Source organism: Bombyx mori, chromosome 17, assembly GCF_030269925.1.
Source record: "Bombyx mori chromosome 17, ASM3026992v2".
Classification (NCBI taxonomy): domain Eukaryota; kingdom Metazoa; phylum Arthropoda; class Insecta; order Lepidoptera; family Bombycidae; genus Bombyx; species Bombyx mori.
Genome location: NC_085123.1, coordinates 13,757,279 through 13,770,088, shown reverse-complemented (window position 1 = coordinate 13,770,088; position 12,810 = coordinate 13,757,279). Strand labels below are relative to the sequence as shown.

The following is a 12,810-nucleotide window of genomic DNA, read 5'->3' as shown; positions in this document are numbered from 1 at the left end:
GCAAGAAGCCTATGCATTAACATAAAACAATAACGGCAAAATTAATTGGTGATATGGAGTTACCTCTTTCGTCACAGTCACATAGTTTTACAGCAATTTATCTCAAAGATCTACAGTAAGTTATTCCATAAAGTTGCTAATAAAATATTACGATGATTATTCTATCAGTAAGCATTATGTATTCTTCAAGTTTTGGAATTAAGAAATTCAGTTTTACAAACCCTCATCCTAGAGAATAGAGTTGTAATCTTGTCACAATTCATTCTGAAATTGCTTGGTTTCTATCTTCTTCTTCGTCCCTTCCTCATTACTGAGGGTCGGGACCACCTTGGTCTAGTTTTTGCACCAGCTTCCTCATATGTTGCCTGCATTCGGCCTGCTTAACGGCGCCCGGGACGCTGGTGTTTGTGGCCTCCTTGACAATGTCCGTCCACCTGGTTGGCAATCTTCCCCGACTTCTCTTTCCTTCCACGTGACCTACAACTATAAGTTTTTCCAAGTTGTCACACAGTTTTCCACGTTTGAAATGCGTCAATTTTCGATCGGGTACGGGCCTCGAAGGTGCACGTCTCAGAAGCGTACAAGAATATGGAGAAGATAAGGGTTCGCATGAGCTTTATCTTAGTTTTTATGTTTTGCTGCGATTTCTCCAAATCTTCTCCAATCGCTTCACGGCTGATTTTGACATCTGAGCTCTCCTGGCCACCTCCCTGTCACAATCACCGTCACTGGATATTAATGACCCCAAGTACACAAATTCCTGCACCACGTCCAGATCACGCAGTTCGTGAGTGCGTGTGCCAACTCTATCGACAAACATCAATTTCGTTTTGGATCGGTTGATGCAAAGTCCGTAATCTTTGCTAAAGACTTCCACTCTCCTCAGAAGCTCATGCAGCTTTCGCTCCAAGGTACCGATTATAGTGGTGTCATCAGCGAAACGAAGATTATTAATTCGGTGGCCTCCTACACGGAAACCCCCCTCCCAATTCCCCAGAACGAGCCTCATAATGTGTTCACTGATAAGGTTGAAGAGTTGTGGGGAGAGAATACACCCCTGTCTGACTCCACGTTCGGGCTTAAATGGATGGGAAAACTCATTGTCCATTCTGACTCTCGTAATTCCATCCATATATAGTCTGAACAAGGGAGACGAGGTGGTCCGGTATTCCCATCTCTTGCATCACGTCGAACATTTTCTTCCAGTTGATGCAGTCACAAGCCTTGGCGTAGTCAATGAAGCAGAAAGCCATCGGGACGTTGAACTCCCTTGCCTTTTCGATCAACTATCTCATGTTTAAGATCTGCTCTCTGGTTCCTCGACCCTTAATAAAACCCACATGCTCTTTTGCGATTTGCCTATTGATAAAACTCCTCAGTCTTTTATTGACAATATATAGGAGAATTTTACTGGCATGCGAGATTATGGAGATAGTCCTGTAGTTCTCACATTTGCGCGTGGAGCCTTTTTTATGGAGGGGAATTAATATTGATTCCGTCCAGTCTTCAGGCCGCTGGTCAATACGCCATACTTTCTTGCAAATGGAGTGTATAATCTTTGATACCATCCGAGCCTAGGCTCTTTAACATTAGAGCGGTTACGCTGTCCCTCCCGCATGCTTTCTTCTTCAACCTATTGATTGCTGCCTCAACTTCTTAAAGAAGGACATCTGGCCCACGTTGGTTACAGTCCATCCTTTCTTCGATATCATCGCAGCCCTTTTCGCAATATAGCTATTGGCTGTATTTCCTCCATCTATCTAGCGCAGCCTGCCTGTCAATGATGAGACATCCACGTTCGTCCTCAAACGTCCAGGTTTACAGCTTGTACTCTTTGGCCAACTGTTTAACTCTGCGGAACATGTCTTTAGAATGAATGCGTTCAGAATCCCTTTGAATGTCATCGCAGACAGCATTTATATTACCAAGGTTACCTGTTTCAACTGTTCCCAGGTGATTTACAGAGTCGAAGGAGTCTACGGCAAAATCACGCAATCGCTCCTTAATGGCATTGGCAAACAAATCCTGTGCTCCACACGATATGTCCACCACCTTCCTAGGTTTCTGCTGTTTGGTTGACTTGAGACGGAGAGTGGTCACTGCCACAATCTGCACCTGGTCTCGTCTTAACATTCAGGACAGATGATTTCCATCGTTCTCCTATCATGACATAGTCAATCTGGTTTATCTGTGGTAAGGTGAGTCTCACTTAAGCCCATCACACCAAGGTGACAACTTTCCATCTCTCTGCAAAATATTTCGATTTTCCCAGGTCTCAAGAGTCCGCGAATATTCCAGGTGCCAACATTAAGGATTTTTTATGGCCTAACCGCCCTGTGGTACTAGTATTTGAGTCAACAGTAACCCAATTTCTATAAGCAGCCTGATGACGCACAGACCGTACGCATAGCCGGTAACCAACTTCACACCAGAAGACCCGGACTCGTCCTAGCGCCGAGAGTCAGTCGGAGCGCTCGACATACTAAACTTCCTTTTGACTTTTCTCATGGTGGTTTTCTTGTGAAAAATAGTAACGGTAGCTTCCCATTCCTTTCCGTCCCAAAACATTTTAGGGGGGATTTAGCCCCCTAGGCCACTGCAGCCTCATCCAGCTAGTTGTCCAGCTAGAGATATGGTTATCCCGCCACTGATCGGTCGCCATTGCCTCGTCCGTTGTCTAGCAGGGAGCACCACGACTACTAGTCGTCGCAGTCGCGCAGGTGAGGTTGACATTTGGGGCCGTATCGATGGCAATTACGTTCACCCCCTTACTCCCCCTATATCAAAGTGAAATTCGTTTCCAATGAATGCTTCACTGTTTATAATAATACATATATTATTATATTCATAAAATAGGTACCTACCCATTTCTTTTTGTCTTACGGTAATATTATGGCTTGGTACGGCGATGGTAATATTATGGCTTATTGTAAGTGAGCACAGATAGGTAGGTACTATCCTTTTTTCATATTAGAAATTAACCATAATAACAAGTAGATAAACTTTCTAATAAATATTATGTCATTAATTAAGAATAATAAACCGAAAGTCAAATTTGAATTGAATCAAAAACAGTTGAGTAGTCATCAAAAATGTGTACTTCAGTAAATCCTTTTTCTTTCTTTTTCTTCACCTTACCCCACTAGGTGGGATCAGCACAGCTAATTTTTCTCTTCCATTCTCTTCTATCAGCCGTCAGCTCAACACTCACTCCTCTCTCTCATATCATCATTCACATACACCACCCATGTTTTCTTCAGTCTATCTCTTCCTCTACCTTGCACTACCATTTCCCAACATCTGCATGTGATGTATGCACGCATCTTCTTCACTAAATTGATATTCACTAATAAAATTCACAGGCATGATAGTAACATTACGCTTTATTGTTTATTGACTAATTAAATTACAGATTTTTTTTATCTCTTCAGAAAATATGACAGATTTGTACGATGTGATTTGAATAAAATAAAATGTGAACGTATTATAAAGAAAAAAATAATAATAATAACCCAACATTAGAATATATTTTCAACATACCTGATTTGTAGTTATGCTCAACTTCAAAGTAATGTTGTCATTTAATTTATATTGTAGACTTGTAGAGTGATCGTTTTCAGGAGCGGAACTCATAGAGTATTACTTTTTTAATATTAATATTACTTTCGACCAATAAGAAGAAAGTTCTCATCACTTTGTTGTTCGACTGAAGTAAATAATAATTTTTAGAAGATTTTTATACCAACAATAATAATTAGTATACTTTATCCAAACTTAGCGGATCAATGTAGTAAACAAACAGCACTTTTCAAAATATCACGATTTTTACACTCGAACACATTATTTAATCATGCATAAGAAACATCTAAAGTACATATTAATGCTGAAATTGTTTTAAATTATCTATATAAACATATCATTTAACTAAATTTCAAAAAATTTAGGCCACAATAAACAGAAACATGGCAATTTGCAATTTGACATTTCGTAAATTTATCGGTTTTTTTTTAAATGACCTGGTAACTAGGATATTTAGGTCAAGTCTTATTTTAATTTTAAGGAAAACTTTTTTTAAATGAAAAAGGATATTATGAAATGAAATGAAGTTGATTAATATGAAACATGTTATGAAACGAAATGAAAACAAATTGAGATGAGATGATATAGGATGAAATATAATCTCAGTAAAATGGTGGTCATTTACTGAGACTTTTTCGGTGGCAAAAGCGTTTTTTACCACTCTTTTAATATTTAATATTATCTATGAATGTGAAAACCGTTTTGAAGTCGTCGCCGCGTCGTGGCCTAAAGGATAAGATGTCCGATACATTCGTGTTGAGCGATGCACCGGTGTTCGAATCTCAGGCGGGTACAATTTCTAATGTAATACGTACTCGACAAATGTTCATGGTTAACCTCCACGGTGAAGGAACAGCATCGTGTAGTAAAAATCAAACCCGCAAAATTATAATTTGCGTAATTACTGGTGGTAGGACGTCTTGTGAGTCCGCGCGGGTAAGTACCACCACCCTGCCTATTTCTGCTGTGAAGCAGTAGTGCGTTTCGGTTTGAAGGGTGGGGCAGCCGTTGTAACTATACTTGAGACCTTAGAGCTTATATCTCAAGTTGGGTGGCGCATTTACGTTGTGGATGTCTATGGGCTCCAGTGACCACTTAGCACCAGGTGGCCTGTGAGCTGGTCCACACATGTAAACAATAAAAAAAAATTTGAACTGATCATGAAAAGTTGATTTCTTTCATTTTCTAGAATTATTCATTCATCTACGGTGCATCTCTATGATTTATAAAGACTATAAGACTTTTCTATTTAATTTACTATGAATTATAAATGGAATTGTAGTTGAAACAAATATGGTGTTGCTCTGAAAACAGCGATTTTATTATTTTAATAACTTACAATTACAACTTAATAACATACACAACAGAAATTAACAGTACATTCACATTATAGGTATCTCGCCTGAAAACACAGAAACGATATTAAAGTCCACCACTCTCAATTCCCTAAAATAATGATCTAATTTAATTTATAACAATATGCCCGAACATGGAAGATGTCATTCCCTTCATTAACAACGCATGTCACCATTGTCGACAGCGCCATCTATATAAGTGCACAGGAGCTATAGAGCGCTGTGCAAATGATAGTACATTTGAAAGAAATATAGTTTCTTTACATCACCTAGCCGCTGGTGTGATCAAATAACCACCCTAACTGGACTGCCAGTTGCAACCGCCCTACGAGAAGCTGAGGACCGGTCGAAGTAGAAACAACTCACGAGACAGGCTACGGTCAAGTTTCAAGGACATGACCTTCAGTACTGAAGAAAGCGACGAAAAAGAAGTAGCTTACGTCCGATGCTCATTTGGAGCATACCGTTCAAATGGAAAAAAAAATTTTTTGGCTTTATTTTTTATTGATTAGTTTATATTCAGCCTAGACAAGGGGCAATTAGTTCTATATTATCAACCTGTAAAACTCCACTTCCAACAGTCAGGAAATAATACACAGATTGCAGTAGTTTACTTAATTCTGTATTGCTTTATTTGAAACTCCACTTTTACAATCTTTAGACATCTGCTCACTACCGAATACACTGATTTTTCCTCTCGTTTCTCAGACTACCGCCTTTTTTATTATCTCACAACCCCACCACTGGCATTGCTACCACCAACAGTGTTGCTATTTGGCAATACAAAAATTGCCTTAACTTTAACATGACCAATTTTATTTTAATTATTTTACAACAAACCTTACATTCGACCGTCCTGACACCATGTATGTCCCCATACATGACCCAGGTGGTAACCTTACATTAGGCCAATATTAGTCGTCAGCGTAACAGCGTTAACAGTAAATTACAAAAAAAAAAGAGGCACTTAACATTTTTTCATTTAAGTGAAACAAAATACTCCTTAAAAGTTATACATATCAAAATTTCTTCGAAACAGACAGTAAATTCTCAGTTGTAAACTGCCATAACAAGCCAATTTTTAGTTGTGTTACTGCCATGACAAGTCAATTCTCAATTATGAAACTGCCATGACAAGTCAATTCTCAATTATGAAACTGCCATGACAAGTCAATTCTCAGTTATGAAAATGCCATGACAAGTCAATTCTCAGTTATGAAAATGCCATGACAAGTCAATTCTCAATTATGAAACTGCCATGCCAAGTCAATTCTCAGTTATGAAACTGCCATGACAAGTCAATTCTCAGTTAATGTGTGCCTTGAACCAATCAATTCTCAAGGACTTTATGAAATACACAAGCTGAACCAATCAATTCTCAGCTGTAGTATTTCCTGTCTCGCCTTGAACCAATCAATTCTCAAGGACTTTATGAAATACACAAGCTGAACCAATCAATTCTCAGCTGTAGTATTTCCTGTCTCGCCCTGAACATCAATTCTCAGCTATAGTATTTTCTGTCTTGCCTTGAACCAATCAATTCTCAAGGACTTTCTGGTCGAGGTGCGAACCGATCAATTCTCGCTCCTGACCTGTAAACAAAGAAAGAATAATTCGGTAGCGTAAGTGCTTCATCAATTCAGTTATATATGTGTATCATTTAATCATCCATTTATTGTTATTAAATTGACAAATTAATTGACAATAATATTACATAATTGACATTAAATAATGTAATTGACAAAAATTATTAAACACTTAGAATTATTCACGGTCAGTAGTAAAGATTTACTTCCCACTGATCCACCAAGTTTAAGTGACGCGACATGTATCCAGGGCTTTATTAAATCGAATATAGCATTTTATGCTTCATTCCCATTCCCTCAAACCCAGGGAGACGGACTGACTGACTGAACGAACCTGATTTATAATTAGATAACTCAAAATATTCTTTAGATAATCTACTTAAGATCTTAACTATGTCAGCTGCTCAAGACTTGCTACATATTTTCTCTCAAGGGATTTATCATATTCCTTATATAAATCTGAGTGGGACAGTTCAGAATTCATGCTTAAAAACCGTTAAGTAGTTGAATTTTTCATAATAATGATATGCGATTGTTCTGTAATGTTTGATTGATTAACGAAGAATTACATCAGATTGTCACCTAGCCTACAGAACACTAGCACGTACGTCATCAAATTTCGAGATGAAAAGGTATACTTTCCGAGGACTATATTAACTTATAACCAGAGCCTTTCATGGGGAATATTGTCTTGAATGTTCTCTATTTTATGTGTGATACGACTCGAAGAAAATGTCGTTAAGATAAGTTTTCGGTTAATTTTGCACTAGAGCTAGTTATTTTTAGAGACCACCAAACCGATTGAGGAACCCTCTTCCTGATTAAAACAGGTTTCCGTTTTATGTCCTATCTTACCACATTTGTTACATTTATCTAGCGGCTTTGGGCACTGTAAATACGGATGCCCCTGCTGTTTGCAGTTAAAACAATAAATACCTTGACCGGAATTCTTTTTAGAATTTGATTCAGTGTCAGAGGCATTTTTATTTCTCAAATGCGATTGATCATTAATCAATTGATCTGTGTCCCAACTCATTAAAAACTGTAAAAGATTTTCTGGAAGAGAACAGCGCAAAGCTAAGGCACTAGACTTCATAGTCCTGTCACTAATTCCGTGAATTATGCAGTCGACAGCGCGCTTACCAGAAATACCACATAGGTTTAACAGAGACAGTTTTTCATAATAGTATTGCTCTATAGGTTCATTAAGCTTGCTTTTTCGTCTCAACATGTCTTCTAAGCACTGGCCATAATTTAGTTCGTGAGGAAACGCGTTTATTAATTTATCTTGCCACTCTTGCCACGTATACAAGATCGTATCTAGACTCTCGAACCACAACTTGGCCAATCCTTGAAGTTTTTGTAGTGAAAAGTGTATAGTAGTCCTATCGTCCCAACCATAAACCGACGCGCATTCATTAACCTTTTTCAGCCACACGTCTATTCGCTGATTTTTAACAGAAGGGTCAAAATTTGGAAGAATATTCTTGTGATCTATATTTTTATTAATCATCGGTGTGTTCTGCGGTAACGGTTGAGATTCGGGACCGTGCTTAATAGACTGTATTATTTTGACAACATCATTAGTAGAAAAGGAAGGACTACGTGACCTGATATGTGTGGCACGACGTTCATGGTTGACTTTTGCATGCCGCGCATCGTCACTCCGGCGCACCTCTGTAGCTGCACGAAGAGAGGTCGCAAGTGGCCTCTCGGCTGAAGGGCGCCGTGTACTTCTCTCGCGTCGCCGTACCATCTCCCGCTCTTGCTGCAGTTCCTGTTCTAGTCGCTGGATACGTTCTTGGTACAGTTCCAGCTCCCGGGCCCGGCTGCACGTGCGAGAGCTACGGCTGCGAGTACGAGATCGGTTGGGACTCGCTTCGCCTCGGCTTCCTTTACGGCTGCGCGAGGGTGTCATCAAATGATGTGTGCCTTCTCTATTCATGTTCTGGAAGTGAGGCGACCGCACTTCTGAGATGTAAAACTCCACTTCCAACAGTCAGGAAATAATACACAGATTGCAGTAGTTTACTTAATTCTGTATTGCTTTATTTGAAACTCCACTTTTACAATCTTTAGACATCTGCTCACTACCGAATACACTGATTTTTCCTCTCGTTTCTCAGACTACCGCCTTTTTTATTATCTCACAACCCCACCACTGGCATTGCTACCACCAACAGTGTTGCTATTTGGCAATACAAAAATTGCCTTAACTTTAACATGACCAATTTTATTTTAATTATTTTACAACAAACCTTACAAACCCAAGCTTGAAAAGCAGCCTCAGCACTATGCTGGTGCTTTGATGACCCCATAATTTTGCTGATTTTCACGAGATACAGCAGTTACTTAAAATTATTGTGAGAGTGGAACTTAGTTTATTTTTTTTACAAAATATTAGGTTGTTTTTTTGGGCGAATTAGTTGTAAATGAGAAAATATGAGATTAAATCATAGATTTATCAATGCTTAGGATGTACAATCTATGGGGAATATCTCAAATATCAATATTCATATCAAATCAAATCAAAAATTTTTTATTCAACATAAATGAAAGTACATACTTGTTGAACGTCAAAAGAACTACCGCCAATTCACAAGAACTAGCCTCCGTCCTGAGAAGAATTGGCAAGAAACTCAGCGGGCATGTCTTTTTTTTTTTTTTAAATATGAAATTATTATTTATTTATTTTTTAATATTAGATTATTATTTTTTTAAATATGAATTTTTTACAATGAGTATTATAACGTAACAATTACTACGATATTGAAATGCCCGGAGCGAGCAACTCATTCCCACTTTGTGCAATCTTCTCCTGTATCCTGTATCCTCAGAAACAATTACATCACTATCCACTTGTCTCACATTTAAAGATGGTTTAATACATTTTAAAGTAAATTTAATACATTTAGTTTTTTTACTATTCAATAATAGGTTATTGATACGGAACCAATGAACCACACACGAAATCGCATCATTCACTTCGTCATAGACTTGTAATTGTCGTTTAATTTTAAATAATAAAGGTGTATCATCTGCGAATAATACGACCTCGCGTCGGGACTCAATAAAACTAGGTAAATCGTTTATATATATTAGAAATAAAAAAGGACCCAAAATGGAACCCTGAGGTACACCCATTTTCAACAAGGTACCTGAAGATCTATTACCTTTCACATCTACTGTTTGTATCCGTCCTGATAAATAGGAAGTAATAAGTTCCAATGCACCATCCCCAATACCATAGTGATGTAGTTTCCTCACCAATGTTTCATGTTCAACACAGTCAAATGCTTTGGATAAGTCACAGAAAATTCCAAGACAATCATGTGATTCCTCCCAAGATTTAAAAATATTTTTGACTAGATAAGCACCTGCATCAGTTGTAGAGCGACCCCTGGTAAACCCGAATTGTTTATTATGAAGCAGGTTATTTGAATTAAAATGTTCTAAAAGTTGTGTCAAAATAATTTTTTCAAAGATTTTACTCAACGTAGGGAGTACTGAAATAGGTCTATAGTTAGAGGGGTCATCAGTACTACCAGATTTAAAAAGAGGAATCACTTTACTATGTTTTATTAAGTCAGGAAATACACCACACCTAATACAATCATTAAAAATACTAGCAAGATGAGGAGCAATAATGTCTATTACAGACTTCAAAACCTTTACTGATATTCCCCACAAGTCAGCTGTATTTTGTACATTAAGGCTATTAAAACTTTTTATTATATTGCTTGAATTAATTTCCTTAAATTTAAAAATTTCATTACATTTGTTGACATGTTTATACAATAATATTTCAGCTGCTGTGGGGGATGAATTTAGAGACGTGGTAGTTGAAACTGGAATGTCAGAGAAAAACTTTTCAAAAGCATTAGCCACATCTTCGTGACTAGTTACCAATTTATCATCTATTTTTAATGAGAATTCTTGGTGGCTATTTCTGACTTTTCCACTTTCTCTACCAATGATGTTCCAAGTCATCTTTATCTTGTCAGGGGCATTTTTTATTAATTCACTTAAATGTAAAGATTTTGCCGCTAAACAAACTTTTCTAAATAGTTTTGAATAGTTCCTGACATATTGATGAAATGTTTCATCATTATTATAAGCTTTTTCAGAGTACAGATCATATAACTTTTTTCTACTTTTGTACACTCCGGTGGTGACCCACTCGCTGAACACTGTTTTGTTTTTTAATGTTACAGTTTTATGAATAAATACATCAGTAAAGACCAAATTAATTCTCTCAAACATATTCTGGTATGACAAATTTGGGTTTTTGTTATAAATAATTTCTGAATGTTCTTGCTTAATATTATTTCTAAACTTCTCAATTCGTTTTTTATTAATAGGAACAATCACAAGAGTATTTTTATCTTTAGAATTCATATTAGATTCAAAAGACACAAATTTTCCACTATGGTCTGATGTTAACTGATTAATAATTTTTTTGTTAATCGGTGTTACATTTGTAAATATGTTATCTAAACATGTTGCCGATGTGGTTGTTGTCCTAGTAGGCTCTAAAAATAAGTTTGGGAGGTTATATGACTTTAACAGTGTTCTGAATCTAATAGTGGCATTTGTGTTTTCTAAAAGATTAATATTAAAATCACCACATACAAAAATTTGTTTATTAGAGACAGAAAGCTTTAGCAATACATTTTCCAAAATATTTTCAAAATAATCATATAACGCATCAGGAGGTCTGTAGACGCAGACGACAATGAGGTGCTCAAGCTCAACACAGGAAATTTCAATAATTCTCTCAACAGAGAGGGCCACTACATCTTTTCGTTCCTTACATTTCAAACATTTACTAACGAGAATCAGTGAGCCACCGCGAATAGCGTTCTCTCTGCAGAAGGAACTTGACAACTGGTGATCATTAAAATTAAACAATAATTCATAGTTTCTAAACCAGTGCTCAGTGGCACAGAATACATTAATATTATGCATATTTAAAAACATTTCAATTTCTAGCTCTTTACCCATCATCCCTTGTAAATTTTGATGCACCAAATTGAATATGTTAATAATTGAAACATTAACAAAATATATCTATAATATATATATGTATAATATATCTCACCTGGTCACCCCACGTCATCCCCAGAATTTGAAATATTGGCCTAAAGGTCTGGATATCAGGTTTTTTTTTTTTTTTTCCCTACCTAAGCTGATAGCCCTAGCGGCTATTTCAGCGTAACCCTAACTTTAGTAGGTGAGCTCACGGGGCTCAAACCTGACGATGTTGCTAACACGAACCCTAGCAAGAGTCGTGCTTCGCAGAATCTACCACCGGATCGGAAACGCGACCCACTGAGAAGATCCGGCGAGAAACTCAGTGGGCTGTGTCTGAGAGTTAATTTACTCGTCGAGCCCTTCGTCGCAAGCGACGGGTTCGACGAGAACGGTGACCGGTGCTTGAAGTACCTAAAAGCACCGTTAGTGGATCGGGAGGATCCGAGATGACGTGTTTTGGGCGACGTCGACTGCTTTCCATTCTGTCCGCAGGATCGGGAATGTAGTTACCGGCGGCCACGATGAGAGGGTTCTCGTGTCGTGCCGCTTTATCGAAGTGGCGCGTAGACGCCGACTGCATATACTTACTGGTGGACTCTAAGTCCAGGTCGTCATGGAGGTCGACGTTCCTGACGAACCACGGGGCTCCGACGGCTATCCTGCAAAAACGGGATTGAATGACTTGGAATGATTTTAAGTGTATGCGGGCCGCGTGAGCGAACACTACACTTGCATAGGTCATGACGGGGCGTATGCAAGTTTTGTAGAGTGTCACCTTATTTCTAAGGGACATTTTACTTCGCCTACATATCATCGGGTAGAGACGTCCTAGAATGAAGGCGGCACGGTCGCGTACCGTCTTGATGTGGGGGCGGAATGTCATCCTACTGTCGAGGGTGACGCCTAAATATTTGACCTTCGGGGCCCACGGTATGGGCTGGTCGAACATCGTGATTGGGCGAACGGCGGGGGCGGGGGTGTTGACGCGCCTAGTCGGGAGAGGGATGCTCAGCGTGGTGTTCGGAGGGCGACCCCTTTTGAAGAGCACTGCTGTGCTTTTCGTGGGGTTAATGTCGATGCGCCACTTCCGGAACCACTGTCCCATGGTGGTAGCTGCGGTCTGAAGTCGTCGATGAAGCAACGCCTTCTTCCTACACGAGTAGTAGATGGCGGTGTCATCGGCGAAGAGCGCCAGATGGGTCTCCGGAGACCGGGGTATATCGTTGATATACAAACTGAATAGTAACCGGGAGAGG

The 12,810-nt window shown here is 38.6% G+C and overlaps 1 protein-coding gene across 4 annotated transcripts in view; it reads right to left on the bottom strand.

Moving 5' to 3' along the window:
• The window catches only part of cry1 (cryptochrome 1), a 39,678-nt gene extending 35,700 nt beyond the window's left edge, over positions 1 to 3,978 (bottom strand). For 3 of the 4 annotated variants that reach the window (XR_005245647.2, XM_012695740.4, XM_038016627.2), the window contains exon 1: positions 3,541 to 3,978. The gene's annotated coding sequence lies outside the window, so the exon portion shown is untranslated. 4 annotated transcript variants of the gene reach the window in all.
• Positions 3,979 to 12,810: the final 8,832 nt, after the last annotated feature.